Source organism: Callithrix jacchus, chromosome 2, assembly GCF_049354715.1.
Source record: "Callithrix jacchus isolate 240 chromosome 2, calJac240_pri, whole genome shotgun sequence".
Taxonomy (NCBI): domain Eukaryota; kingdom Metazoa; phylum Chordata; class Mammalia; order Primates; family Cebidae; genus Callithrix; species Callithrix jacchus.
This window is the reverse complement of record NC_133503.1, coordinates 183,534,890-183,554,491: the sequence shown is the minus strand read 5'-3', so window position 1 is coordinate 183,554,491 and position 19,602 is coordinate 183,534,890.

Genomic DNA, 19,602 nt, shown 5'->3' with positions numbered 1-19,602 from the left:
ATTGCCACAAATATGGCGATGTAAAGCAACATAAATTTATGCTGTCATAGTTGTGGAGGTCAAAAATTCAAAATTGGTCTCACTTGGCCAAAAGTGGTCACACTTTCTCCAGAGGCTCTGGAAGAGAAACTGTCTCTTTCATCTTCCAGCTGTGGTAACTGCTGGCATTCCTTGGCTTGTGGCCTCATCACTTCAATCTTCAAGGCTAGTGTCTTTGAATCTCCCTCTGCTTTATGTTCACATTGCCTTCTTTGTTGTGTTTGTCAGGTGCCTCTATGTCTCCCCTTTTGAAGGATACATATAATTGCATTTAGGTTTCAACCAGACAAATCAGAATAATCCCCCCATCTCAAGATTCTTACCAATAACATCTGTGAAAACTTTCTTTAAAACAGTAACATCTGTGAAAACTTTCTTTAAAAAAATGCCAATAAAGTAACATTAAAATACTCTATTTTTTAGGAAGTTATTATCTAGGAAAACATTTTTCAGCATCTTACAATAAGTTGAATCTAATTTAATAAATATATATGAATGTCAACATCTGTTAAGGTATTATGACAGTCTTTATATTAAAACTCCAAGATTTTCTCTTTTACTATGCTAATGAATTCAGACACTATTCTATAATCTTCAAATTATTATCAAAGGAAATCATTTTTATAACATGAAGATTATAGAATAGTATTGATAAAACTATTTTTATAGAAATTTATTTTTGATAATAATTTAAAGATTATAGAATAGTTTTGATACTATTTGTTCCATTGAAGATTAGTATACATCTTTGACTCTACTGAGTGGTCCATTAAACCATATACTATGCTTAGTTAATTTGATCTATGTTGTGATTAGAAGTGAACAAACAAAAACAGAAACAAAAACAAACAAAAAAACTAATGAGAATTTAGAAAGTTTGGGGACAAAATTAAACAAGGACTGTGAAGCTATGTTACCTATATAGTGCTGTTTAGATGCTATTTATTATGTTTATCCCACAATAATAATAATGTACTTTTGATTAAATCAATTAAACATATTACATATATTTAAATCAATTTAAATATATTTAAATATAAATTAAATTGATTTAAAGATATCTTTGTATCATGCTGTGATATAAGAAAACCTCTAATATATGGTGGTTTATAAAATTTTATTTGTTGATTAGCAGTGTGGCTTGAACATTGCTGAGTGATTCTTCTGCTGCAAACAATAAGCTCAGACTAACTGGTCATGATGGTCTTACCTGCAATACTGTTGATTTTGCCCCTGGACACGTTTCCAGGGTACCAACCAAGACATTCTTGCTGGCTAGGTCCAAAGGCAACAAGAGACTAAGGGCATGACCTGATGTGCAAGCACTTTTTAAGCTTTTTTGTAAATTACACATTTTAGTTCCCAGTTAACCAAATCATGTCACATGACAAGGCTCTCAGGCAATGGTCAAGGCATGGCTGCAGGGAAGCATGGATCACTGGATGTCACTATTACTACAGTTTCTCACATTCCTCCTTTTAAAATTGTGTATGCCATATCAGTAAAATGCTTTTAATCCTATATCAAAAATTTAGGACAAATCTTTCTTGTTATTACAGAAAAGATCTGTCCTTGAAAATACCTGGTACACTAGTGTTTACTACTCTGTAACTAAAACTTCATTATGTTATCTTAAGCTAAGCAATGGCTTCCACCCACCCTTTTTAAAATTGAAAATGTCACTGAACAAAATAAAACAATTGTGAACAATAATATTGTCACTATGAAACAGACAATTTCTTGGATGTATAAGGAAAGACTGATAAAGGTGAATACACAATAAAGGTGAATGAGATTCCAGAACCTGGATGGTATCAGATACCATGCTCTCTTCATAGGCTGGCTAAGCCATTTCTTTTCAAATATATACCTTTTCTGAATCTTCTTGTCAAATTCAACTACTGTGTTTATTATTTTCCCAACATAAGTTGTAATCTAAGCACAAAGATGGCAGTTAGACAGTTGGTTGTTTGCTTTAATATTTATTTATTTATTTGAAAGAAAGAAAGAGAAAGAAAAAGAGGGAGAGAGAACAGGAGTCTTGCTCCATTGCCCAGGCTGGAATGCAATCTAAAAATAGGTATTAAAAACCTCTTTTATGCCAATAATTGTGCTTAACAGTGGAGACAGGAAGGAATAAGGGAAGAAAATAACAAACAAACAGCCAATCAATATTTCATTTAAGTCCATGAAATGCTATGAAAACGCTAAAGAGTGATTTACTTCCAATTATGTGGTCACTTTCAAAATAGGTGTAATGTGATACTGAGGAAAATGTATGTTCTGTAGACCTGGGGTGAAGAATTCTATAAATTTTCACTAAGTTTACTTGTTCTAGGTCTGAGTTCAAATCATAGATGTCCCTGTTAATTTTCTATCTCGTTGATCCAATGAATATTAACAATGTGGTGTCAAAGTCTTCCTCTATTATTGTGCAGGAGTCCAAGTCTCTTTGTAAGTCATTAAGAACTTGTCTCATGTATCTGGGTGTTCCTATATTGGGTGCATATATATTTATGATCATTAACTCCTGTTGTTGCATTGATCCTTTTACCATTATGTCATGTCGTTCTTTGTTTCTTTTAGTCTTTGTTACTATTAAAGTCTATTTTGTCAGAGATGAAAGTTACAACTTCTGCTTTTGTTTTGTTTTGTTTTCTCTCCATTTGATTGGTAAGTCTTTCACCAACTGTTTGTTTTGTCTTTGTGTGTCCTTGCTTATGAGATGGATCTGGATACAGCATACCAATGGGTTTTGACTTTTTATTCAATTTGCCTGTCTTTGATTGGGACATTTAATCCATTTAAATTTAGGATTAATATTGATATTTGTGAGTTTAATATTGTTGTTTAATGCTAGCTGGCTATTTTGCCCATTAGCTGATATAAATTCTTCATTATGGAGATACATTATGGAGATACTTTTCTACCTTCTGGTAAGTTTTTGGGGTGACTGATACTGGTTCTTCCTTTCTGTGTATAGTGCTTCTTTCAGAAGCTCTTGTAAAGCAGGCCTGGTGGTGATGAAATCTCTGAGTTCTTGCTTGTTCACACAAAAAAATATTTTTCCTTTATTTATAAAACTTAATTTGGATATGAGATTCTGGGTTGAAAATTCTTTTCTTTGAGGATAATGAGTATTGACCCCCACTCTCTTCTAGTTTGTAGGGTTTCAACTGAGAGCCCTGTTGTGAGTCTGATAGGCTTCTCTTGACAGGTAACCTGACCTTTCTCTCTAGCTGCCCTTAGAATTTTCTCCTTTATTTCAACCCTTGTGAATCTAAGGATTATGTGTCTTGGGGTTGCTCTGCTTGAGGAATATCTTTGTGGTGTTCTACGTATTACCTGGAGTTGAGTATTGTCTTGCCTTACTACATTAGAAAAGTTTTCCTGAATAATATTCTGAAGAATATTTTCCAACTTGGATTCATTCTCTTCATTCAGGTACACCTATCAAACATAAATTAGGTCTTTTCACATAGTCCCATATTTCTTGGAGACTTTGCTCATTCCTTTTTACTCTTTCTTCTCGAATCTTGTCTGCTCATTTCATTTCATTGAGTTGGGCTTTGACCTCTGATATCCTTCTTCTGCTTGATCAATTCAGCTGTTGAAACCTGTGCATACTTTGCAGCGTTCTCGTATTGTATTCTTCAGTTCCATTAACTCATTTATATTCCTCTCTAAATTGTCTATTCTCATTCGGATTTCATCAAACCTTTTTTCAGGGTTCTTAGTTTCTTTACATTGGGCTAGAACGTGTTCTTTTAACTCACATAAGTTTCTTATTATCCATCTTCTGAAGCCTACTTCTGTTAATGGAACGCACTTGTTCTCCAACAGGCCTTGTTCCCTTGTTGATGAGTAACTGTGATCCCCTGTAGAGGGAGAAGCATTCTGATTTTGGGTATTCTCAGCCTTATTATGCTGGTTTCTTCCCATCATTGTAAATTTTTCCACCTGTTGTCTTTGTAATTACCGACTTTCAAATTATGTCTCTTAATGGACGTCCAACTTGTTGATTCCTAGCACCGGAAACTGAGCAACCAACTGCGTAGGCTAAAACAGTGGTGTTAGGATTAGCAGTGCCTCTCAATCTGGGAATCTCCAGTCTGGCTTCCTTCTTGAGTCCCTTTTTCAATCAGCTGAATAGGCGACTCTGCCTTCCCAGAACTCCAAATATCGACCAAAAGGGGACCCAGTTCCATTTACTCTGCACCAAGAACTGCCGTGCCGGGGCACTGGCGAAACTGCCATGCCAGCCACAAGAGTCGCTCTGGTGACCCATGGGACTCCTCTGCTGGGAATCTCCTGGTCTGTGAGCAACAAAAATTCGTCTGAAAATGTGGCATCCTCTCGTTCTCTGCGCTTTCACTGGGAGCTACAATCGTGAGCTGCTAGCAATCAGCCATCTTGGATCTCTCTCCTCGATTTATTTTTCTAAGAATTTTCTTTCTCCTTGATTAATGGATAGAATGCCAAGATGAGATGATCCAGACTATACTATAAATGGAAGGACAACCAAAAACTACATTTAATAAGTAAACAAACAGCACAAGGATAAAAATTAACCCAAAATGTAACCTCATTAATTGTACAACTGCCTAATTCATAAATGATGATGGCATTGCATGATTCTTACAAACAGTTTTCATGGATTCTAAGCACAGGGGAAAGTGTGTAATTGGTCAATCCATCAGTAAGACTGAAGCATAGAAAAGCAAACCCTTCTTGCAGGCCCCCAACCTAGAAGAGTGAGGGGTGTGTGTGTTTGTGTGTGTGTGTGTGTGCGTGTGTGTAATATTTTTAGGCAATTGATTTAATATTTCAGCAGAAAATGTGACTTTTAAAATAACTTTTATTTATCCATTGTGTAGCATGATATCTAGTCAAAGTAGATTATTAATAAATATTTGTTGCATGAATAAATGCATTGAAAACAATAATGAAAATAAAGATGTAAACTCAAATATTGAAAATATGAAAAATAAAATCATTACATTGAAATGTTATTATTACATTACTATAATTATTTTTAAGTACAGTTGCTGCCTGCTTGAATAAGTGAGTTCATATTTTATATAACTATTATTTGTACTAACTTGAACAAGGCACAATCAGATATGTATTAATTATGGTCTGTGTATGGGCGTGTCAGCACTTCTAAACATTTTTGTCAGCATTCTTCACAGTTTATCTGTCTTTGTCCATATAAACACAATCAAAAAGAAATACTGAAGGGTAGATTTTTCCAATGTAGCTTCTTTACTGACTGATACAAATTAGATCACCAATTAATAATATTTTTGAAAGAATAAATGGATAAAACAAAGGCACCCAAGAGAATATAAACATATTATTGCTGAGGGTGACTTGACAATCCTGAAAACCTGAGAACGAGCCAAAGAAATAAAAAGTGAAAGGAATCAATTTGTAGAAGGAAAAAGGATTATACAAAATAGAGTGACCTGACAATTATATTATTTGTAACTTTATTCTTGAAAATCACTTCCAGATTGCAAATACTATGTGGGGCTGTAAGGTTCTGTAGTATTGGCACACTTGGAAATTTGCAAATATTGTCTGTAAGAGACAAGGAGAGAAGGATGAGAAGAAAACTGTGGAGTGAAGAGAATTAATAACTACTCTATGAAGTTGGAAGTTTGATTTTCTGTGGAGATTTAAAAGAGCAGGAGTTGTGCATGGCAGTGATTGGAAATAAATCTAGCAGATAATTTTAAAACAACTTCTATACGGAATGGAAAATGAAATAGGCTAGAGATAAGTAAAAGATTATCCGGCTTAGGTATGTCAAGGGGAGACAGCGAAATGATACAGAAAGAGCTTAACCACTGAAGGCAGTCCAACAAATGTCCACATCAGGCCTCTGAAAATTATTAGCTTTGAGACTGGGAAATTACATAACTTATCAGTGTCTTGGTTTTCACATCTAAAGGAAAAAAATTAAAGGTTCAAATGTGATAACTAAGAAATTGATGAAAATGCATTTTTCCTCTTGAGTGAGTGCTAGAGGGTAAAACACTATATGTGTTTCAGTAAGAAAGAGGTTACCTTTCCAATGTGCTGATTTTCTTTAAGATTGTAATTCTTTTGGCAGAACGGTCTGCTTCAGAATTCACACATCTTTGAGACTGAAGTGACAGATTTGAGTGTAGATACATTTCTTTGCTTTCATGCAGAAACAACAGTTCTCATCCTTCTCTCCTTGTCTTTTACAGACAGTATTTGCAAATTTCCAAGTGTGCCAGATGAGAAGGTTTGGTTGCTATCATTGTTTTTTGTTGCTGCTGTTTTTCCTTGGTTTTACTTTTCTCCACAAAACTGTGATTTAAGAATGATGGAACTGCAGGTGTGATTTTAATTGAGCTGAGATATTATATTTGCATTATTGAATGAGTACTAACTCTATAGGGTTTTCATGTGAAGGAAATGAAAGGTAAAAGCACATACCAGTGACTGAAACATATTATGTTATTGTTAAATATTCAAATCTTCTTCCAGTACTAAAAATTATATGCTTATGTTTCTTAAAGTAACAAAATGACTAGCTTCTAAATATGTTTATAAATTTATGAATGGCATTATTTTTCTTATAAAAAGTTTTCTTAGCTTTTTAAACCAATCATATTACTTGAATGTTTACAAGGTAACATTCTTAAGAGAGCTGATGCTCTCAACCGAAATGTAACTTCCTCATGAGAACAAAAGATATAAGCAATGTAGTATTCTTTGTGAATTTGACTTTATGTTATCTAGCTCACACTTGCTATGACAAACATGGACTTTCAGGGTAATTATTTTGACTCTCCTCTGTAATTGAGCCTACAGTTCCTATGCTGGGAAACATTCATAGGCAGGGCACTTGACATATTTGGATTGCTTTATTTTGCATATGACCTTTTGAGTATTTCAATAATTTAAATGATTTTATAATAAATTCTCATTATAAATGATGATGAGAAGGCTAAAGTTTTCCTCTGCTCATCTTTTGTGTCCATCAGCTTAACAACTTGTTAAAAACTTACATATCTCCTGTTATTTTCCTAAACAACATGCTATGCTATACTCTTTAATATATAACTATACAGCAATTGTAAAACAGCAGATTCTACTTTCATTTACTAATGTTGGATTTAAGTAAGAATAGGTCTAACTTATTTAGTGTGATATATATGTGTGTACATAAACATGCAAAAATTACATAGTAAAAATCATCTGAAAAGAACACTAAAATCAAATGTTTAATAATTTTGTTTTTTTCTTAGTATGTCCTCAATTACTTTTTTGTTCTAGTAAATTTTAAAGTCTAATTTTGGCTCTTTATATCAACCCTACATTTTTTTTCTTTTTCTTTCTTTTTTTTTTTTTTTTTTTTTCTTTCTGAGATGGAGTTTCCCTCTGTTGCCCAGGCTGGAGAGCAGTGGCGACATCTTGGCTCACTGAAACTTCTGCATTCTGGGTTCAATCAATTCTCCTCTCTCAGTTACCCAAGTCACTGGGATTACAGGTGCCCATCACTGCACCCAGTTAATTTTCGTATTTTTAGTAGAGACAGGGATTTGCCATGTTGACCAGTCTGGTCTTGGCCTCCTGACCTCAACCAATCCTCCTGCCTCAGCCTCCCAAAGGGCTGGGATTACAGGTGTGAGCCACCATGCCTTCTTCATGTATACATTTTACATGAAGAAAACTATAGCAATAATATATGAGAGTGTACAGTAGCATGGAATATATTTTTTAGAGAGCAATTCAAAAATTAGTTTAAAAAACACTGAAAAGAGTAGAGGCAGTATGCTTAAGAGTTATACCATTGGAAAAATACTTTTGAAGGTCACACACTTGAGACAGTTTAGTAAAACATTGAGGTTTAATCAGAAGATTATAGAACTGTCTTTCTCCTCACCATCTTCTCAATACACAAAAGAGTTCTAGTATAATGTTCTAAATATACCAATTAAAATCAGAGGTTATCATAGTGGCTTTTAAAAAGACATAATGATGTTTTCTATATACATGAAAACTGCTTTAAATATAAAGACACTGAGAGGTATAATGTAAAGAAATAGAGAAACACAGACCATATTAACAGTAATCAAAATAAACTGTAGTAGCTAGCTATATTACTTTTAGACAAAGCTGACTTCAAAACAAAGAAATATATCAGGGATAAAGAGCATTTATCAGATATAAAGGAGTCAACTCTCCAAGAATATCTACAGTACTACATATTTGCATGTAGCAAAGCTGATACGAATTAAAAAGAGGAATGGAAAAAAACAATAATTTTATAGGGGAATTCAACATCTTTTTGTCAGTAAATAATAGATCAAGCAGGCAGAAAATCAGTAAAGATGTAGATGACCTGAACAGCATTATCAATTAATGTGATCTAATTGACGTTTATAGAATACTCCATCTAAAGACAGTAGAATGCACATTCTTTTCAAGCTGACATTAAACAGTCACCAAGATAAACCACATTCAGGGCTGTAAAACACACCTTAGTAACTTTACAAAATAGAAAGCACGAAAAATATGTTCTCAATTTGCAATGGAAATAAAGTAGAACTCAGAAACCAAAAAAATACCTGTGTAAATATTTAAATGTTTATAAATTAAACCAAATTTTCTTTAATTGCACATAGGATAAAGAAGGTTCCAGAGAAATCAAAACATATTTTAGACTAAATAAAAATGTAAATACAGCCTATCAAAATTTTAGATATAAAATAAAAATAATGTGCATCAAAAGTGTATAGCATTAAATGTATATATTACAATAGAAAGTTTAAAATAAATAACCTGTGATTTCACCTTCAAGTACAATAAGAAAATAACAAATTTCAACCCAAAACTACATGAAAAAATAATTAAAATTAGAACAGAAGTCAATAGAATTGAAGCTCGTAAATCGGTAGAATTGAAACTAAGAAATAGAGAAATCAATAAAAGCAAAACTGGCTTCATTGAAAAGATAAATAAAATAGACAAAACTCTACCAGACTAACCTGGAAAGAAAGTGAGAAAACAGAAATTAACAATATCAGAAATGAAAGTTAAGAGATCATTACTATTGATATAATAGTAAGATGGCAATAATAAAAATTGTGAACAACTTTATGCCCACAAACTTTATAACTTAGATTCAATGGATCAATTTTTGAATAGACATGAACTATAAAAACTCACACAAAGAATAAATAACTCGAATAACTTTACATATATTATATGAATTAAACTCATATAATAATGAACTTTCAACAAAAAAGTAACAGGCCCATATTATGCCGCTTGAGAATTCTGTCAAACCTTTAAAGAAGAAATTCTGCCAATTTTACACAATCTTTTTCAGAGTATACGGACAGGAGTAATATTAGATAATTCATTTTAAGAGACTATCATCCCCTTTTTATCAAAACCGGAAATAATATTGAAATTAAAAAACAGACCAATATCTCTCATGAATATAGATTCAAAAATCCTCGATATATATTATATTAATAATAATTATATATATAATATATATTATATATAATAATAATTTATTATATATTATATATATATATATATATATCATGAGCAAGTGTGATTCATTCCAGATTGAAGGCTATTTCAATATTCAACGATTAATAAGTTGGCCTTCTGTATCTGCTGGCTCTGCGTCTGTGGATTTATCCAACTGCTGATTGAAAATAATAGGGGAAACAAGCAATAAAAAGTAATAATACGACAATACAAATAAAACTATGCAGTATAACAATTGTTTACATAGCATTTATATTATATTCGTTATTATAACTAATCTGGAGATGATTCAAAGTATATGGGAGGATGTATGTAGGTAATACACAAATATTACCTCACTTTATTTGACACCCAAACATTTGCTGATTTTGATATCCCAAGGGAGTCCCGGAACCAACCCCCTACAAATACCAAGGGGTGAATGTAATTTACCATTTCAATGGTTAACAAAGAAAAATAATTTCCTCATTGATTTAAGAGAGGAAAAAGAAGAGTTGACAAAATTTAACCCTCATTCATGATTTTTCAAATTTCAAGAAATTAGGAGAAAGGGAACATTTCTATACTGATTTTTATAAAGAATAAAAGTATATCTAACATTGCACTTAGTAATAAGAGACTCCACACCACTTCTAAATTTAGGAACATGATGAGAATCCCTGCTATTAACACTGTTATTCAACATCACAGTGAAATTTTTACTTAACATAACAAAATAAATAAAGGGAATATGTGGATCATAAAGGAAAAAATAAAATTTTTCCTTTGAATATGGATTACTTATTTATAAAATCCACATTATCTGTGAAAAAAATTAAAATAATAAGTAAATATAGAAATATTACAGGAAGCACAACATTTAATACAAATCCACTCACTTCTCTTCCTACTGAAATAAAAATTAGAATTTGAAATTAAAAAAAAATATATAACACACACCAAAACATAAATATTAAAGTACAAATGTAAGAAATTATGTATAAACTATCATACAGAAAACTATGGAAATTATAAAGGAAATCAAAGACTAAATACATGTAGAAATACTTCATTAACTAGATGACTCAATTTTGTTAAAATTTTAATTCTCCACAACTTGATCTCTAGATTCAATGCAATGTCTATAAAATCCCAAGAAGCTACCCTGTAGATATCAACAAATTGGCTCGAAGGTCCATATGGAATACAAACATCTAAAGTAGCCAATAAATCATTGAAAAACCATGTTGGAGAACTCAGACTGTCTGATTTCAATACCTGTATCCAGTGACAGTAATCAAGACAGCATGGTTTCCCAAGAGGATGTGCATAGAGATCAATGGAACTGAACAGAGCGCAGAAGTTCACCCACACAAATATGGTAAATTAGATTTTACCAAAGGTGCAAAAAAATTCAGTGAAGAATAGTTTGTTCAGCGGAATGTGCTGTAACAAAGAGATGTACTTAGCACACATCATATACCTTTCAAAAATAAGAACTAAAAATGATCTTAGAACTTATAAAATTAAAATGAAAAAATCTATAAAATATATTTAAGGAAACGTAGGTTATCATGGATCTGGTGATGGCATTGAGATAACCATAAAAGCATGACCTACAGAAAAAAATTGGTAAATAGATTTTATTAAACATAAAAATGTCTGCTCTATAAAAGATTCCTTAAGAAAAGTAAAAGGCAAGCTACAAACTGGGGAGAAATATTTTTAAAATATGTATCTGAACAGACACTTCAACAAAAAGATATGCAAATGGCATGACTATAAGAGCATAAAGAAACATTAAATATCATTTTCATCAGAAAATGCAAATGAAAAAACCATGAGGTACCACAGTACATCTATCAGAATGGCTGAAAAAAAAAAAAAAACAAGAAAAAACCTGACAATACCAATATTGATGAGAATGAATAGTGAAAAGAATTTTCATTCATTACCAGTGGAAATGCAAAATGGTAGAGTCAGTCTGGCAGTTGTATTCAAAATTAAAAATAAACTTACTATAAAATCCAATGATTGGGCTTTAAGGTATTATCCCAAGTGATTTGAAACTTATGCTAAGAAACCTGTAAATGAATATTTATAGAATCTTTATTTTATTTATTTATTTGTTTGTTTGTTTTTAAGGCAGAGTTTAGCTCCTGTTGCGCAGGCTGGAGTGCAATGGTGTGTTATCCACTCAGTGCAACCTCTGCCTCCCAGGTTCAAGCAATTCTCCTGCCTCAGGCTCCTGAGTAGCTGGAATTACAGACATGCACCACAATGTCTGGCTAATTTTCTATTTTTAGTAGAGATGGGGTTTCTCCATGTTGGTCAGGCTGATCTTGAACTCCTGACCTCAGGAGATGTGCCTGCCTTGGCCTCCCAAAGTGCTGGGATTACAGGTGTGAGTCACCGCGCCTGACCAGAAGCTTTATTCTTAATCACCAAAAACTCAAAGCCACCAAGATATCCTTCAGAAGAAGAATGATACACTATGATACATCTAGACAATGGGATGTGATTCCACAAATATATATGTGCCACCACATAAAAAGAGAGATGAGTCTTCAATTCATATCGCTAAATGAAAAAGGCAGTCTAATAAGCCTACCCACTGTATTACTCCATTTATTTAACAGTCTGAGAGACAAAACTATAAAGACAGAAAACAGATCAATGGTTTTTCAGGGAAGGCTTCACACAGAGTATCTGAACACAGGAGATGTTTTTTTTAAAAGCAGTAACACTATTCTGCAGGGAATTGTAATGGTGGATAAACACTATGCGTTTGTTGAAATCTACAGAACTTACAGCACAAACAGTAAACAATGTATGCAAATTTAAACATAATCTTTTAGGAGATTAAGGGATCCAAGAATTGAATGAAGAATGTGAAAAAAGAATCTCATTTTTTAACAAATGATGAAACCCCCTCACTTACCACTTACAGGGAAGGCATGTAAGATTTGTGACCTAAGTAAATTTGAAAATGAGGGGAGTTTGTAAGACAGAAGGCAAGAGAACTCTAACCGATAACGTTGTTTCACGTGAGGTTATGAGTTAACAATCCTGAAATATACAGTTGACCCTTGAACAACATGGGTTTAAACTACATGGATCCACCTATATGTAGATTTTCTTCTGCCTCGGCCACCCATGAGAGGGCAAGGACAACCCCGCTTCTGTCTCTTCCTCTGCATTATACCCAATGGGATGATGACGAGGATGAAGACTTTTATGACGATCCACTTTCACTTAATGAACAGTAAATATCGTTTATTTTTCTTACAATTTTCTTAATAACATTGACTTTTCTCTGGCTTATGTTACTGTAAGGACATAGTATATAACATAATGCCACACAAAATACGTGTTAATTGGCCGTTTGTTATCAGTCATACTTCTGGTCAACAGTAGGCTCTTGGTAGCTTGGTTTTGGGGGAGTCAAAAGTTCTGTATAATTTTTGCCTGTGTGGGGCATAGGTGCCCCTAACTCCTGTGTTGTTCTAGGGTCAACTATATACTAGAATTAACAATTAAGTAAATGAATGGCAGATGGTGGGAGGTGGCTTTCTCAGTGTTGGAATGGGAGGGAATATATAAGCAAGAGAGAAGGGTATGTATAATTTCCCATATGGTAATAGAGTGAGAGACATCAACATTTATTCATTTTTAGCCTAATGTTAGTACATGTGATTACACAAGGAAATATATGTGGATATTGATCATAGATGCATAGTTGGAATACACATATATTTTGTTGCTCTATCACTGGAGAAGACATAGAAACACAAACCTTAGTAGCATGAAGCATACCTACCATTCAGATCTTGGCTTGCATACAGTTTTCCAACACACAGAAACAAGGCTTTTTAGAGAACTATGGCTGATTCTAGAACTGGGTAGGAAATATGCAAGGAAAAGCTGGAATCTTGGAGTAGCAGAAAGTAAAATAGTGCTTAAGACAAAGTGAACACTTTGGGAGGCTGAGGCGGGTGGATCACGAGGTCAAGAGATGGAGACCATCCTGGACAACATGGTGAAACCCCATCTCTACTAAAAAAATACAAAAAATTATCTGGGCATGGTGGCGCATGCCTGTAATCCCAGCTACTCAGGAGGCTGAGGCAGGAGAATTGCCTGAACCCAGAAGGCGAAGGTTGTGATGAGTCGAGATCGCGCCATTGCACTCCAGCCTGGGTAACAAGAGCGAAACTCCATCTGAAAAAAAAAAAAGAGAAAAAGACGAACTGAAAAAAACAAAATGAAGCAGTTATGGGATATGGAAAAGGGTACAGGAGCCAACTGAAATAGCTTTATGAAGTATTGGTAATCCCAGAACTCTGGGAGGCCAAGGTGGGTGGATCACCTGAGGTCAGGAGTTCGAGACCCACTTAACCAATATGGTGAAACCCAGTCCCTCCTAAAAATACAAAAATTAGCCAAGCATGGTGGTGGGCACCTGTAGCCACAGCTACTTATGTGGCTGAGATGGGAGAATCTCTTGAACTTAGGAGGCAAAGGTTACAGTGGGCTGCAATTGTGCCAATGCACTCCAGCCAGGGCAACAGAGCAAGACTCCATCTCAAAAAAAAAAAAAAGAAAAAAGAAAGTAGTATTGGCTTATAAACCAAAGTAACCAATATCTATGAGTTCATACCAATATAAATAAATAATCTTATAGATAAATGAAGATAGACACATCTCCCATACAGATGAAGTCCAATATTTTAGGTAGATACTCTGCCTTGAAGAGAGGAAGCACAATTCTGCACTTCTTAAGTAAGGTCTGTGTAAAGTGACTTTCTTCAGAGAAGTGAAATGTAAGCAGTTGGGGAAAAAGAAATAATTCATAGTGAAGAAACCTGAGAAACTATTTCAGCCAGACGATCAAGGTGAATATCAACAGTGATAAGTCATTTTGATAGCATGTCCCTCTGATATAATGTGACGAGAATGGCACTTAACCTCTGTGGTCTTCTTCCCTAAAACCCATACTCCCAGTCTAATCATGAGAAGGGAAAATTATATTAATACCAATTGAGAGATATTCTACAAAATATCTGGTCACTAACCCTGAACGCTCTCCATATCATTAAAAATGAGGAAAGCCTGCAATATTATCACAGATGAGAGAAACCTAAAGAACCTGATGACTACATGCAATAGCATATTGTGGATAGTATCCTAAGACAACAACAACAATAAAAGAATATTAAGTGTAAGAAGGTGTAAAAAAGTATACAGTGTAATTAACAAGGCATAAGTATTGGGTTATTAATTATATTAATTATGATAATGATATTATAATAATGGAAGACATTAGCAGGAGAAACTGGGTTTGAAATGCACAGCTATTTTCTGTACCATCTTAGTAATTTTAAGAGTGTGTTTTTTAAACTGTTACTTGAATAGTAGAATAGCAATACAATGAGAGATTCAACAGCAGCATGGAAAAGAAAATCATAAATACTCATCAGAAATAGAATTGATAAAACAGGGAAAAGCACAGGAGAGGAGAAGAGAAGGGAGGGGAAGGGATGGGGAAGAGATCTGGGTAGGGGAGGGTATAGGAGGGAAAGAAAGGAGAGGAGAGATGAAGGGGAAGAGAGGAGACAGAGAAAAAGCAAGCGCTGGAGAATAGTTCAGATCCCAAGCAACAACAGCGGTACTAAACTTGGAAAAAGGGAGACATAGACTTGGATATCATGAATTCAAAGCCAATGAATTGGATTGGCCAGGTGGTGTTCAGAAGATTGCAAATATATGCAACTGAAACTCCATCATCTTACCGAAAGGGAAAACGTATAAATATGCATTTAAGGATCATGTGAATAGTATTTATACAGAGATGAAAATTGCTGTTATAACAAGAGGCCTCCAAATGTCAATGATATAAAAAAGAAATGAGAACAGAAGGGAGAACTCTGTGGGATTATTTTTGTAGGCTGTGTGAGAGGTATAGGAAGCCTTAAAAGAGGAAAGAAAAAAATGTGTGAACAAAAAGGTGGAAGCAGTTGGAAGACGAGATATGAAGGTGTGATTAGCTCTACAGAAACATTAGGGAGATGAAAGAAAGAAAGAGTGAGGTTTTTAAATTATTAAGTTATTAGTGAACTTCAAAGAAACAGATTTCAGGTTGTTAAACAGTTATAAAGGAGCTAGGCAGGAGAACGCAATACGCTGCATCTCATGGATAAAGGACTGGAGTGTGCCTAACACAATTCAGTTAGTGTCCTGGCTCTGCCACCTGTTGATCGTGACTAAATAGACAATTTTCTTCACATGTTCAAGCCTAATTTACTTATATGTAAAACAAGTATAATGGTAATATGTGTCTCATCAAGTAAGCATTAAATGCTTGTAGCGTAATTGTCAACATAGCATATGCTCAGTGATTAATAGCTCTATTATTCCTATTACTTAAAAAAAGCAGCAGAGCAAAAGAGACGAAAGACTTACTGAAAATTCTCTTAAACTTGGAAAAGAGAGAATTACTACTGATTGTCTCATGTAATTTTCATTCATGGCAAAAACCATATCCATAGAAAAACAGATAGGAAGAGACTAAATAAATTCCATTTGGCTGTTAGGGATTTAAGTGAGGATGTGGGCTAACGTATAGCTACACCCAAAGGAAACTAAAAAGAAATGAAATTAGACAAAATTAGATTGAAAATTCCAAGTAAGTTAAGATCAGGGTCGTATTGAGATGATAAATGTCAATGTTTAAAAGGAGATGCAAAGTGATATAGTTTCAAATATATCGAATTCTTGGTAATGTAGACATGAATATTTTCAATTGTATGAGAGTTTTTACCTGAACTGTGGCAACGTCTTTAGTCCTTCAGTCTTGGCTCTTGACTAAGATATTGACATCACAACCAATAATTTTTAGGTTATTTCTTCTTCATAAGGAAGTATCGAGACCATCCTGGTCAACATGGTGAAACCCCGTCTCTACTAAAAATTACAAAAAATTAGCTGGGCATGGTGGCGCGTGCCTGTAATCCCAGCTACTCAGGAGGCTGAGGCAGGAGAATTGCCTGAACCCAGGGGGCGGAGGTTGCGGTGAGCCGAGATTGCGCCATTGCACTCCAGCCTGGGTAACAAGAGCGAAACTCCGTCTCAAAAAAAAAAATATATATATGTATATATATATATATATATATATATATATATGTATATATATATATATTATAACTCATAATTCCCAGAGTTAATTTCATGTTAATTTACCTTGTCATTGCAGTGTAATAAATAATAATGTAGAAGTTATAAAAACAAGGGAAAAAGCATCAGTGTGCAAGTTGAGGTAAGAGTTACTTAATTAGGCCGGCCGCGGTGGCGCAAGTCTGTAATCCCAGCACTTTGGGAGGCTGAGGCGGGTGGATCACGAGGTCAAGATATCCAGACCATCCTGGTCAACATGGTGAAACCCCATCTCTACTAAAAATACAAAAAATTAGCTGGGCATGGTGGCGTGTGCCTGTAGTCTCAGCTACTCAGGAGGCTGAGGCAGGAGAATCGCCTGAACCCAGGAGGCGGAGGTTGCGGTGAGCCGAGATCGCGCCATTGCACTCCAGCCTGGGTAACAAGAGCGAAACTCGGTCTCAAAAAAAAAAAAAAAAAATTACCCCATAGTTGTTTCTTATTTCTCAGTTTTACCCAAGTCGTTTGGCCACTCTTACCTTCTTTTAAAAAAAAAAAAAAAAAAAAATTAAAGTGGGACCATTAAAATGACATACAATTAAACCCTAATAAAGTTTAAGAACTTTTGAGAAATGTAGTAAATAAAATTGATTGTCATGAAAATATGCAACAATTGATTGTTAAGAAAATAAATAATAAAAGGATTAAGTGGCTCCAAGCTACTTGAGAGGTTAAGGCAGGAGAATCACTTGAACCTGGAAGATGGAGGTTGCAGTGAGCTGAGATTGCATCATCGCACTCCAGCTTGGGCAACAAGAGTGAGGCTCCATCTCAAAAAAGAAAAAAAAAAAAAAAAGACATAGTGGCAGTCCACAATGAAAACTAGTCTTGTAAACATGTAAATACATATATAAGTATTTGTATATGTGTGTGTGTAATACACATGCATACTAGAATTAACCTCATTGTTTTATTACAATGGACATGAAGTAAAATTATCAGGTTTCTTTTCCAGATATGGGGTCATTATGACTGATTATATTATATTTTACATCTTTTTTAAACTGAGAAAAAGTTATATGTAACTTAAAGGTAAGGGAATACATATATGGAAACTTTGTATTGTTTCTATGCTATGTGTATGTGCATATACATGTTTTTGTAGATGTATATGCATGTGTCTCCCCACAACAATAAAGAGGGTGCCACAAAGTTCATTAGCAGACAAATATTTTGCGTAAATGTTTGTAAGGCTAACAGAACAATAGTGGATGAAGCTGAGCGAAAATTTGCAGACTAGGGAATCAGTGTTGTAGCTCAGTGGAAAACTTATCTTCTCACCACAATCCTAGGATGTGTCAGGATTTGGACATATCATATGGCAGAAAACTGGAATGAGACATGAGGGTGAAATACAATAAATTAGAATGGAAGTCTATAGATCCCGTTCCCATACTATGTTTGAAGAACATAACTCAGAGGAAAAAATAGCATTACAAAATGTAAGAAGTTGCAATTAACATTATCAGAATGAGTCAAGGAAAGACTGATCTGAAATTAAGAGCAGAATAATATAAAAAAGACAGAAGACAGAACAACAAAATATTCCTGAAATTAAAAATTTAAAAATAATCACTACAAAAAATCAATGGAACTAGAAGACAAAGAGTTAAAGGACACCATGGAAATAAGGTAAAGTGTAAGACAGAAAGTGACAGTTGAAAGGTAATTAGTGCTTAAATCTAAAACATCCAGGAACCAAAGATTCAAAATTCCACAGAGAGAACAGAAAAATGCAGGGTAGGAAATTATCAAAGAATAATTGCGGGAAAAGCTCTCAGAACTGAAGGTTCTGAAGTTCTGTGTTGAAAAGAGTCATAGAATGCCACGTCGTGAGAATGACCAAAAAAAAAAAAACTCATCTTGACTCATCCACGTGAAATTTTGTAATAATAAGGATAAAAAATATGAAGACCATTATGCAAAAAACCATATCACATATAAAGAAAAGAATGACATGGTCATTATGCTGTCTCATTACCTCAGTTGGATGCTAAAATATGACATAAACTATTTTCAGAATACTGAGGAAATATTTGAAAAAGAACATAATTCCAAATGAGAATTGTGTACCTATGCAAACTACAGATTGATGAGGCAAAAAAACAAAACAAAAAAATGTCAAGGAAGGAGGAATTTATGAAAATAGCATACCCCTGCCACCACATACACACCTCTCTTTCCTTAGTAATCAAACTCAGGCTGTTTATTGACATTTAATTAACTCTTTCTTCAGATCTAGTAATAAGTTAGGGGCCACTTCATATATAAGTCCTGCACATTGACATCTAGTTTTAGAAATTCCCATTTTTAATAAAATAGCTACTGGAACTTTTCCAAGGATTTCTGTAGGCAATCCCTTCTAATTGTTTCTTCCCACCATTTGTTTATCTTGTGTGGCTCAAGATCTTGGCTAATTACTTTAACACGTTTTTCTCTCTTTTCATATATACAACTCTGCTATTTAACTTGGCAGAAGATTTTTGACATTTGCAACTAAGAAATGTCTGTCTGGCTCCTCTTATCTTGTAGAAGTGATGAGTTTTAATGTATAACCCATCCAACCCATAGTTGATGGATTCCTAATATTTATATTATGCTTTAAGGTTAATAAAACAGAGCAATGGGAGGCTAAGGAGCTTGCCCATATTTCTGGTGAGAATTTGGTACAAAAGAAATTTAAGCCGGGTGCGGTGGCTCAAGCCTGTAATCCCAGCACTTTGGGAGGCCGAGGCTGGTGGATCACGAGGTCAAGAGATCGAGACCATTTTTGTCAACATGGTGAAACCCTGTCTCTACTAAAAATACAAAAAATTAGCTGGGCAC